Here is a 12962-nt window from a genome sequence, read left to right on the forward strand (position 1 = left end):
CCAGGAGCCCCTTCCCCCTTCCCCCTTCCCCCTTCCCCCTTCCCCCTTCCCCCTTCCCCCTTCCCCCTCTCTCTCTCCCAAGCACTTGAGCTATCCTCTGCTACTATCCCACGTGCATTAGCAGGGAGATGGATCAGAGGTAGAACAGCCAGGATTCAAACCACAGCTTGTACGTGATACCACAGTGCCAGCCCCATATTTTACTTTTTAAACTTCTTACTTGATGAAGCATTTACCAAAGTCATGTCATCAACGATGTTTTTCATAAGGTTTATGTGTTCATTTGCCAGGCAGAGTGACAGAGCCACAAAGAGAGAGCCTCTACCTCATGACTGACTTACTCCACAAATGCCCCCAAAAGCCAGGACTGGGCCAGGCAGAAGCCAGGAGCCAGGAACTACATCTCAGTCTCCAATGTCGGTGGCAGGAACTATGCACTTGGGCCATTGTTTGTTGCCTCCCGAGGAATTACCAGGAAACTGAATTGGAAATGGAGGAGCTGGGACTCACAACAGGCAGGTTGATGTAGGATGCTGACAACCCAAATGCCAGTTTAACCTGCTGTGCCTCAATGCCCACCCATTTCTAAACTTTTCAGATTATTACTCCATCTTAGTCCATTTTGGATGCTGTAAGAAAACACATTACACTGGGAAGTTTATAAACAACAGGGATTTATTACTCACTCTTTCGGAGGCTGGTAAGTCCAAGGTCACAGTGTTAGGGGACTCCGTGTCTGGTGAAGCTTCGGTGGCTAATGTCCGTGCACCGTCATATGGCAGAATTGCAAAGGTATAAACAAGCTGCTCCATCAATCCATTCTTCAAATGGTGCTGTGGCATAGTGGGTAAGGCCACCTTCAGGCCTGGCATCCCACAATGGCACGGGTTTGAGTACCAGCTGCTCCACTTCTGATCCAACTCTCTGCTCTGGCCTAGGAAACCAGTCAAAGTTGACCCAAGTCCTTGGGCCCCTGCACCCACCTGGGAGACCTGGAATAAACTCCTGGCTCCTGGCTTCAGACTGATTCAGCTCTGGCCATTGTGGCCATTTGGGGAGTAAACCAGCAGAAGGAACACTTTCTCTCTGTTTCTCCCTCTCTCTCTCTGTAACTCTGCCTCTCAAATAAGGAAATAAAACCTTTTTAAAAAAATAAGGGCAGTGACAGCATTCTCAGATTTGCCCTCATGATCTAGTCAGCTCCCAGCATCTCTGCTCCTAAAAAACAACACACAGAGTATTACATTTCAACACATGCTCAAAAATTGGCTTTTTGAGAAGGTAAACAAAACATAATTCTCGGAGGGGGTTCCATACAGAGGAATAGGGAAAAGGAGGACTGCTATAGGCTAGGATAAAATAGGAAAAAAGGCAGAGAAAGTGCATTCCCAGGGGAGAGTGCAGATTCTGTAAGAGGAGGAGAGATGCTGTGGATCTGTGTGGAAGCTGCAACAAGCACTGATACAACACAAGACCCAGCAGCTGAGAGCTGGAGAAAGTGCCAGCTCTGAAGAACAAGGTGAGATCAGGCTGCAGTGGCCCATGCCAATGCTGAAATAGCTGCAGAGACAGCCTAGCAGACTGTCTTGTATGTGTCATGGACCCTGTGAGTAACAGGATATCCTCTACCCCAGCAGAAGAGACAATTCTCCCCATCCCCTCACAACAGACCCTGACTAGCAGCTCAGAGAGGGCAGGCACCATGTTGGATGTAAGTAGCTAGTAGCTGCAGCAGCTCTTGTGCAGGCTCCCAGCAACAGTCAGGGAAAAGGTGCCATCTTGTCTCAAGTAGCAACAGCCCAGGGGCACACACCCAGCAACAGGCAGGGAGAAGGAGCCATTCTGATATCATCACTAGCTCCAGAGACTCTTCTAAGTGTCCATAAACTGGCGGGGAGAAGGTATGATTGTGAAACAAGCAGTGCTGTGGCCAGTAGCTCTTGTGGACATGTATGACCAGGGACTTCACCACAGGGAAAAATCTGTCTTCCCCACTGACTTTCAGTCTGCCTGGAAAGACTGACAGGGGGCTGCAAATGCACCTATGACTATCACGAGCCCTTAGCCTCTCAACATAATGCAGGCTCTGGAGCTCAAACTGCCTAAGTGGAGCACCCCTAGGCAACTGGTTCTCAGCTTCTCCGTGGACAGAACAGGTTAGTGTGGTGGGGTGGGTCTTCTGCACCCTGTGTCTATGGGAGCTCTGGTACTGAGACTGTGGGAACCCAGGCATACAGGAGAGGGTGCAAGGTGTAGCTGCGTTTCTGGGAGATTACTGTGTGTAGCTCCACAAGCTCAGCACCCTGGCTGCCTGGGGTGGGTCACTGCAGCAGGATCTGTGCTCACACTGAAGACTGCACAGATCCTTTGTGCCATTCATGCAGAACCACAGAACAGAATAGTACCCACTGAGGGCTAACACCTGGGTTATTCTCACCTTGGAAAAGAGGAGTGAGGGTGTGATTATGCCAACAGCAGTGACCATATCCTCTTTTCTATTAACAAGAGGACAAGAGGAGATCTAACATGCCCAATATGGGTGTTACCCTGGACACTGGTCCCACCCTGGAGCAGTGACCAGAGCTGCCTAGTCACAAGCAGCACACACCTCTGGGTATTCATTGAAACAGCAGACACTCCACTAATTCACAGAGACACAGTCCAATGATAAAAGCCATCAGAGGGGAAAAAATTAAGTGTCTCCACAAATGCATAAATATAAAATGCAGAAATTCAAGAAACAAGAATAAAGAAAATAACATGATGCCCCTGGAAAAAAAAAAAACACAACACTGCAATATTGGAAGGTGAAGAAATTCATAAAATTCAGGGAATATATTTCAAAAAATTAACTGTAGGCTTACTCAGAAGTAATCAGAAGCAAAACTACAAATTAAATAAATCCGTAACTGATATGCATGAAAATTTTCCCATGAAATTGAGATTTGAAATAAAAATCAAAATTAAATATTAGAAATGAAGAGTACAATAGATCAAATTTAAAAAATGCGATGGAAAGCCTTAACAACAGACTCCATAAGACAAATCTCTGTAAAATTAACAGTCAAACACAAAGAAGAAGAAATTAGAAAAATGTAAAATAGGGTTGGAGATTTATGGGATACTATCAAATGACCAATATATAGAGTCTTAGGGGTTACTGAAGGCATGGAGAGGGAGAATGGATTAGAAGGCCTTTTAGTGAAATAATTACAGAAAACTTCCCGAATTTGAAGAAAGTGATGTCCAAGTACAGGAAACACAGAGCACTCTTTTTTTTTTTTTTTTTGGGTCAGGCAGAGTGGACAGTGAGAGAGAGAAAGACAGAGAGAAAGGTCTTCCTTCTTCCATTGGTTCACCCAATAATGGCCACTGCAGCCAGCGTGCTGCAGATGAGGCACCATGCTGATCTGAATCCAGGAGCCAGGTGTTTCCTCCTGCTCTCCCATGTGGGTGCAGGGCCCAAGCACTTGGGCCATCCTCCACTGCACTTCCGGGCCACAGCAGAGAGCTGGACTGGAAGAAGAGCAAATGGCACAGAATCCGGAGCACTGACCAGGACTAGAACACAGGGTGCCGGTGCCACAGGCGGAGGATTAGCCTACTGAGCCATGGCGCCAGCCATACAGCACTCCTAATACACATGACCAGAAAAGACCTTCTCCACAACATATTGTAGTCAAATGCTCCACAGTAAAGCATAAAGATTCTAAAATGTGCAAAAGAAAATTATCAGATTACTATTAGAGTGTCTCCAATTAGACTCACAGCTGACTTCTCATCAGGAATTACTACAAAGAGCTATAGCCCAACAAATCAGGAAACCTAGAAGTAAAACATTCCTGGACACACACAACCCACCAAAATTGACCCAGGAACACACAAAAAAGCAAACATACCAATAAACAAAAAAGAAATTGAATCAGTAATGAAGATACTCCCAACAAAGAAAAACCTAGGATTGGACAGTTCCACTGCTGAATTCTATTAGACATTCAAAGAAGAACTAAAACCAATTCTTCTCAAGCTATTCAAAACAACTGAAAGAGAGGGAAGCCTTCCAAACTCCTTCCATGAAGACAGCATCACCTTAATTCCAATCAGAAAAGGATACAAGAGAGAAATTACACACAAATGTCCCTGATAAGCACACAAAAAAACCATCATTAAAATACTAGCCAATTGAATACAATAACATGTAAGAAATGATCATTCATCTGGACAAAGGGGGTATTATCCCTGGTACACAGCGATTATAAACATTCACAAATCAATGTGATACACCACATTAACAAACTGAAGAACAAAAACCATATGATTATCTCATCATTAGCACGGAAAGCATTTGATAAAATACAACACCCTTTCATGATGAAAACCTGAAGCAAATCAGGTATAGAACGAGCTTTCCTCAACACAAGCAAGACAATTTATAACAAACCAATGGCCAGCATCTTACTGAATGGGAAAAGTTGTAACCATTCCCACTAAGATCTGGAACCAGAAAACGGTTGCTTCCCTCTCACATCACTGCTATTCAATACAGTCCTGTATGTTTGAGCAAGCGTCATTATGCAATAAAAGAAATCAAAGGGATAGAAATCAGGAAGAAGGAAGTCAAACTATCCCTATTTGCAGATGCCATGATTATGTATATAGAGGATCCAAAGACTCCACTCAGAGACTATTAGAACCCATAGGTGGTCCCAATATGGCAGAGCAGGGAGGAGTTTACTGCTGTAGCCCAGGAGATTATAGTTTAAAAAATGTGGAGAGGGTAATCTCAGGGAAGAGTTAGGGAGAAAACGGCAGAGAGACAGGGTGGACCTATGTGGCAGGCATGGACGCCCATGGCTCAGGACTCCAGCCTACTCAGCCAAGAGCCTATGGACAAGCACTGGCAAGTGAAGTGAGACCAGAACACAGCAGACCAGCCAATTGTGAAAAAGCTGCAGGAAGAGTCTAGAGGGAACCAAGCTTGGAGCCACATGGGAGATACTGTACTAGCCAAACTACAGGAAAAAAAGAAAAAGAATGGGATGGACACGTTTCTCTCTCCCCAATAACTTTACAACAGCGTCCTGTAACATGTCAGTAGAGGGGTGTGATTTTGGATATACATCACAGGTGTGCCAGCTCATGTCTTTACCCATCAATCAGCCAAGTGGAGACTCTTCATTCTGCTGGGGAGAACTAACAGCGGGCCGACAGCTTGTGACTGTGTGAGGCTTCTGTACTTGGACAGGGAAAAAAACTCAGGGTGTGTGGGAGGACTCACAGTGTGGCTAGGACTTTGAGCAGTTACAATGGGAGACTCCATATGCTCAGGGTTTCCTGGTTACCTGTTAGAGATACTGTTAGGGAAACTGATCTTACACTGAGGAATGCACAGATCCTTTGTGTGACCCTTGGGACAGAGCGAATAAATGTAACACAAACTTGCGCATGCCCTTATCCCTGGAGAACTGAACAGAGCTCTTTGGCCAAACCCACTATAAGCCTCTAGATTTTCACTGAAAAGTAGACTTTCCACTATCTTCACAGTCATAGTCCAAAGATAAAAGTTGCCACACCCCCCCCCCAAAAAAAAACCCAGAAAGTGGAAACCAACAAGTATCTCCACAAATGCCAAACAATATATGCACCAATTCTAGAAACAAGAATAGGAAGACAACATAATGTCACCAAAAGAATGTGACACTTTGGGGCCAGCACTGTGATACAGTGGGTAAAGCTGCATTTGCAGTACCAACATCCCATATGGGCACTGGTTCGAGTCCTGACTGTGCCGCTTCCAATCCAGCTCTCTGCTCTGGCCTGGAAAAGCAGTGCAATATGGTCAAAGTCCTTGGGCCCCTGCAGCCACATGGGAGATCCCCAGAAGAAGCTCCTGGCTCCAGGCTCCTGGCTCCTGGCTGCAGATCGGTGTAGCTCCGGCCATTGCAGACAACATGGTAGTGAGCAGCTGATAGAAGACCTCTCTCTCTCTCTGCCTCTCCTTCTCTCTTAGTAGTGCTGACTTTCAAATAAATAATAATCAAAGCTTAAAACAAAGAACATGACACTTCAATACTAGATTGTGAAGATGATGAGATAGAAGGATTGAAAGAAATGGAATTCAAAAAATTGATCATAACATTACAAAGAAGTAGTCTGGCACCGTGGCTCACTTGGCTAATCCTCCACCTGCAGCGCCGGCACCCTGGGTTCTAGTCCCAGTTGGGGTGCCGGGTACTAGTCCCGGTTGCTCCTCTTCCAGTCCAGCTCTCTACTGTGGCCCGAGAGGGCAGTGGAGGATGGCCCAAGTGCTTGGGAGACCGGGAGAAAAAAAACAGCTCCTGGGCCCAGTGCAGCCTTGGCTATTTCAGGTATCTCAGAATTCAATCAGTGGATGAGATTCTTTCTCTAATTCTCATCCTCTCAAATAAATGAATAAAAAATTTTAAAAATTTCAAATTTTCAAAAAATGTTGACTTTATCCCCAGCCCATACTTTGCTTTGCCTAAGTGTTGATGGCACGTATAAATATAAAGCTTTACTATTTCAGTTTACACTGGAAGAAGACACTACACAAAAGGAAAGGAGGGGCTGGCACTGTGGATAGCAGCCTAAACCTTCACCTGCAGCACAAGCACCCCACATATTCATCGGTTCAAGTCTCAACTGCCCCACTTCCAATTCAGCTCCCTGCTGATGGCCTGCATAAAGGAGTGGAGGATGGTCCAAGAGCTTGGACATCTGCATGCCCATGCAGAACCGTGGGTACATGGGTAGGGACTCCTGGCTCCCAAGTTTGGCCTGGCGCAGCTTGGGCCACTACAGCCATTTCAAGTGTGAACCAGCTGATGAAGGACCTTTCTATCTGTCTCTCCCTCTGTCTGTAACTCTGCCTCTCTAATAAACAGATCTTTAAAAAAACAGAAACAAACCAGCCATATGCTTCAGCAATCCCACCACTGGGTCTACACCAAAAAGAAATGAACATTATTCTATCAAAGAGATACCTCCACCACCATGTTGATTGCAATATGGTTCACAGCAATCACAAGGAATAAACATGGATTTATTTATAAAGATTAAACAAAGATTTCTATCATCAGATGAATGCATAAGGAAAACATGGTATAGATCTACAATGAAATGTATTTCAGGATTTAAAAATAATGAAATTTTATCAAGTGCATCAAAATGGAGTTACTGGAGGACTTCATCTTAGAGAAATCAGCCAGAAAAAAAAATACCCACATGTATTACCTTACATGTGAAAGTTAACTTTTTGAAAAAAATCAAAACACAAAAAAAGAAATATAAATGTGAATGTGTATCACTACTGCCGCAAATATACTCCTATAAAACTTTGTTTGAAAACTGGAAAAAACAATGGTTAAGAACAGAATACTGGGGCTGGAATTATGGCATAGTAGGTTAAGCATCCATTGTAGTGCCGGCATCCCATATGGGCACCAGTTCAAGTCCAGCTGCTCCACTTCCAATATACTTCCTTGCTGATGACCTGAGAAAACAGTGGAAGATGGCCCAAAGGCTTGGGTCCCTGCACCCTAGTGGGAAAGATGCAAAAAACTCTTGGTTGCTGCCTTTGGACTGGCCCACCTCCAGACATTGTGGCCATTTGTAGAATGAGCACATATGGATGGAAGACCTCTAACTCTATGTCTTCCTCTCTCTGTAACAATGCCTCTCAAGAAAACTGTTTTTTTTTTTTTAATTTAATGTCCTAAAATAAAAGATCATACTGCTCCAGTAGAACTTTATTCTTTGTACCTTTTTCCTATGAATATTATTGTTATCCTGAATATTACATGGATTATAATCATATCATGAAAAATAGATGAAAAGAGGAAAGGAAGGAGGGGAAAGGGGAAGAGAGGAAATTCTGGGTTTATTCTTAGAACTGTACCTACACAATTCATGAAATATGTTCTCTTTTCATTCACTTTAAAAACAATTGAAGGGGTAGGGGCTGTGTGGCAGTGTGTTAAATCCCAGGCTTGAAAGGTGAGCATCCCACATGGGCACAGGTTCTAGACCCCAATGCTCCTCTTCTGATCTAGCTCTCTGTTATGGCCTGGGAAAGCGGTAGAAGATGGCCCAAGTCCTGGGGCCCTGAACCCATGTGGGAGACCCGGAAGAAGCTCCTGGTTCATAACTTTGGATTGGCTCATTTATAGCCATTGTGGCCATTTGGGGAATGAACCAGCAGAGGGAAGACCACTCTCTCTACCTCTACACCTCTTTCAGTAATTCTGTCTTTTAAGTAAGTAAAAGTAAATCTTAAAAAAATTTTGAAAAGAAAAAAGAATGTAGCATTAGTATAGTTGTAATGATCTGTGATTACTTTAAATTTAGGGTATACGGGAAAAATGGTCATTTTTCCATTCCACTGATTATACTTGTTGCTTATATTCCCTATAAACTAGGGTTTCTGTTCTTCCCTTAATTTTATGAGATTTACTTTGTTTATTACAAAGACACTGTTACATACAGAGAGAGAGAAAGAGGGAGAGATCTTCCATCTGCTGGTTCACTTCTCAAATGGCCAAGACAGCCAGGACTGTACCACGATGATGACAGGAGCCAGGAGCTTTTTCCAGGTGTCCCACATGGCTCCTAAGTCACAAGCACTTGGGCTGTCCTCTGATGCTTTGGTGCTTTAGCATGGAGCTGGATCAGAAATGCAGTAGAGACCAGTGCTGTGGCATAATGAGTAAGGTCACCTCCTGCAGTGCCGGCATCCCATATGGGTGCCAGTTCAAGTCCAAGCTTTTCAACTTCTGATCCATCTCTCTGCTATAGCCTGGGAAAACAGTAGAAGATGGCCCAAGTCCTTGGGCCCCTACAACTGTGTAGGAAGACCCTGAGCAAGCTCCTGGCCCCTGACTTTGGATCAGTGCACCTCCGGTAGCTGTGGCCTTCCAGGGAGTGACCCAGAGGATGGAAGACCTCTTACTCGCTCTCTCTACCTCTGCCTCTCTGTAACACTGTCTTTGAAATAAATAAATAGATCTTGAAAAAAAAAGAAGTGGAGTAAATGAGATTTGAACCAGCACCTGTATGGGATGCCAAATATTGCCTCAACCCTACTTTTTGGTTACTGAACTTCTTATTTGGTAAAGCACTTAGCCTTTTACTAAAATGCAAATATAAAAACCATCCAAAAAATGGATGAAAGAAAGGAAGTAAGGAAGGGAGGAACAAAGGGAGAAAGAAAGGAAGAGGTACACTGGGAAAGACAGTGTTGAAAGGAGAGCAGAAAAGGGAATGTCAGCCGGCCTCGTGGTTCAACAGGCTAATCCTCCGCCTAGGGGAACCCGCACACTGGGTTCTAGTCCTGGTCGGGGTGCTGGATTCTGTCCCAGTTGCCCCTCTTCCAGGCCAGCTCTCTGCTATGGCCCAGGAGTGCAGTGGAGGATGGCCCAAGTGCTTGGACCTTGCAACCCATGGGAGACCAGGAGAAGCACCTGGCTCCTACCTTCGGATCAGTGCAATGTGCCAGCCGCAATGCACTGGATGTGGCGGCCACTAGAGGGTGAACCAGGCAAAGGAAGACCTTTCTCTCTGTCTCTGTCTCTGTCTCTGTCTCTCTCTCTCTCACTGTCCACTCTGTCAAAAAAAAAAAAAAGAATGTCGTTTATTCTTAGAATTGTTCTATAAAATATACCCAAGAATTATTTTAGCCTAAAAAACAAATACAGGCCAGCGCCGCGGCTCACTAGGCTAATCCTCCGCCTAGCGGGGCCGGCACACCGGGTTCTAGTTCTGGTTGGGGCGCCGGATTCTGTCCCGGTTGCCCCTCTTCCAGGCCAGCTCTCTGCTGTGGCCAGGGAGTGAAGTGGAGGATGGCCCAGGTGCTTGGGCCCTGCACCCCATGGGAGACCAGGAAAAGTACCTGGCTCCTGCCATCGGATCAGCGCGGTGCACCGGCCGGTTGCACCAGCTGTGGCGGCCATTGGAGGGTGAACCAACGGCAAAGGAAGACCTTTCTCTCTGTCTCTCTCTCTCACTGTCCACTCTGCCTGTCAAAAAATTAAAAAAAATTTAAAAAAAACAAAAAAAAACAAACAAAAAAAACAAATACAAGCCGTCGCCGTGATTCAATCGGCTAATCCTCCACCTTGAGGTGCCAGCACACCGGGTTCTTGTATTGGTTGGGTCGTCAGATTCTGTCCCAGCTGCCCCTGTTCCAGGCCAGTTCTCTGCTATGGCCCAGGAGTGAGTGGAGGATGGCCCAAGTCCTTGGGCCCTGCACCTCATGGGAGACCAGGAGAAGCACCTGGCTCCTGCCTTCGGAGCAGTGTCACGCCGGCCTCAGCACGCCAGCCACAGCGGCCATTGGAGGGTGAACCAACAGCAAAAGAAAGACCTTTCTCTCTGTCTCTCTCTCTCACTGTCCACTCTGCCTGTCAAAAATAAAAAAAATAAAAAAACCAAATACATCCACTGGAGACAACATCAATCTTTAATAGAAATTTATATAAAATAGGTAAGCACTCACATTTCAGGAAAATTAAATATATAAAATTTGCACATTCATAAAATTCTGTACATGGAAAATCCTGACTTTCATAAAAATGTAAGCTTGCAAATCTTTCTGTAGAAATAACCTAAAAAGTAAGAGTATAAAGGCTATATAATTCAGAATAAGTGTGACCCAAAAATAACACTGCATTGTAAAGAATGACACATCCTATAAAGTAAAACATAAGGAAGAGTTTGCATTCCTAAACAATGTGACAGTGTAAAACAAAAAGACATGGTTTGACAGATCATAAAAGCAAAGGAAATATCAGAGATGGAAAAAATCAAATGAGGAATAGGAAGTACTACAAAGCATACATTCCAACATAAGGGGAAGATATTTCAAGAACTCCTACCTGGTAAAGTCCAGGTAAACTCCACCAGTTCTACTAGTAGACCTACCAGCTCCTCCCTATTACAACTCTACTGAAAGTCACCTGACCTCCTCCATACAATCCTTCCATTTCCCTATCTATATCCAGGATGGTGATATACAGAAATTACCTGATTTCAGATCCCAACACCTTGCTTTGCCCCAGGTTCTTCCATGGCATCTAACAATCCAATCATACCACACAATTTACTTCCAATCCCATCATTCTTAGGCCCGGAATCTAAAACCCAAACTTTTATTAACACGTCTCTCCAAACCAGACTTCTTGGGTTTTGTACTCTGACTCAACAGCACACACTTGTCCTCCAGGTCTCCCTCCCATTTCCTGCATACCCAAGTATTCCCCTATTACCATGTTTTTTGGACCCTAATGCTCTGCAGAGCCCCGGGGAACTCATTCTCCAACATACTACCCACTCCTGTTTCCATGCTCTCACACTCTGCTGAAGCCCACCAGGCCCCTGCATTTCTCCCCATGCCTGTGGGGCTACCCCACATGACCCTCCCTGCCACAGGGTGGAAGTCTACATCGTGTCAGCCTGGGCCGCCCAACCCCTGGGAACAGGCTATCCCTTCCCTTCCCCTTGTGCACTCAGGACATGGACACAACTAAGGGGGCCACATATGCTCACCAGTTGATTCTCTCCCGGAAGAAGGTCCAGCTGGCATTGAGCAGGAAGCTGTGCAGTCTCCAGAACTGGAAGAACACCCGGCAGTTGCGCTTCACCGTCCGCTCTGGGTGAGTTTCACATCCGTGCCCTGTGGGAGGGAGCAGGGGAGGCAGACATCCACTTCTTGGCTTCCTCACAATAGATCTTCTGCACCCCCCGTGCCTCCAAACCTGCAGATTTGTGGGGAGAATGCTGCTGAGTAGATGCCCTGGGCATCTCTATCCCATAAGCTTAAATGCAGCAAATCCCTCCTGCACTCTCCAAGCCTACCATACTGCTGCAGCCTATAACACCTCTCTCTCTCTCACTCTCTCTCTTGCTCACCTGTTCTCACTATGTTTCTCTCTCTGTAATTCTTGCAAAAATGCAATAAAGCTTTTTTTTAAAAAAACACATTATCATCTCATTAGATACAGAAAAATAACCTGAAAAGATTCAATCCCATTCATTATTAAGAAAAAAAAAACACCACAAAGTAGGTATAAAAGGAATAGGTATCAAAATCATAAAGGCTATGTATCACAACTCAACAGCCAATGCCATGCTGGATGGGCAAAAAGTGAAAGCATTTTTGTCAAACATGTAACAACACAAGGATATCCCCTTTTAAAATTCCTACTGAATGCAGTACTGTAAATTTTCACAAGAGAAAGAAAGGAGAAGAAAGAAAGAAATAGCAGCTAGATTATAAAAGAGAAATTGAAATTCTAAATGCTTGCAGGTGACATGCTATGGTACGAGAAAAAACTAAAACAATCCACCAAACACGCTGCTAGAACTGGTGAAACAATTAAGTGAAGTCACAGGTTACAAATAAGCATACTGTGTAAGCTGCAGTGTTTATACATTAATGATGAACTCACTGACACAGCAATCAAAAAAATCCCAAAGATAATAACAACAGAAATCAAATGTTTAAGACTAAATGTAACCAAAGAAGCCAAAGAGCTCTATCATGAAAATCGCCATACACTGATGAAAGAAATCACCAAGGACACAAAAAATGGAAAGATATCCCTTTTGGTGGATTTGAAGAATCAGTATAATTAAAATCTCTACCCCACCTAAAGCTACCTAAAGATTCAATTAAATTTGTATCCAAACACCGATGACATTCTTTACAGAATTACATAAAACAAACCGAAAATTCATACAAAATCACACAAGATCCAGAATAGATAAGGTGTTCCTGAGAAAAAAGACAAAACAAAATTAGCCTAGATGCCTCACAACATCTGATTCAAAGTATTCTACAAATCTACACTAAACCAAATATCAAAGCACTTGCAGAAAAAGTGACACACAGACCAATGGAAGAAAACAAGGTGAGCTCCAATATTAATCCAAATATGTACAACACC

General features: G+C 44.3%; 1 protein-coding gene across 1 annotated transcript in view; it reads right to left on the minus strand.

Annotated features, from left to right (window-relative positions):
* LOC103347041 (trafficking protein particle complex subunit 9) overlaps positions 1-12962 on the minus strand; it is a 225767-nt gene that overhangs the window by 51476 nt on the left and 161329 nt on the right. Inside the window, exons 16-17 of the mRNA XM_070063804.1 lie at positions 11563-11689; positions 687-934 (exon numbers count right to left, since the gene is read on the minus strand). The gene's annotated coding sequence lies outside the window, so the exon portion shown is untranslated. The remainder of the gene's footprint in view (positions 1-686; positions 935-11562; positions 11690-12962) is intronic.

Source organism: Oryctolagus cuniculus, chromosome 19, assembly GCF_964237555.1.
Source record: "Oryctolagus cuniculus chromosome 19, mOryCun1.1, whole genome shotgun sequence".
Classification (NCBI taxonomy): domain Eukaryota; kingdom Metazoa; phylum Chordata; class Mammalia; order Lagomorpha; family Leporidae; genus Oryctolagus; species Oryctolagus cuniculus.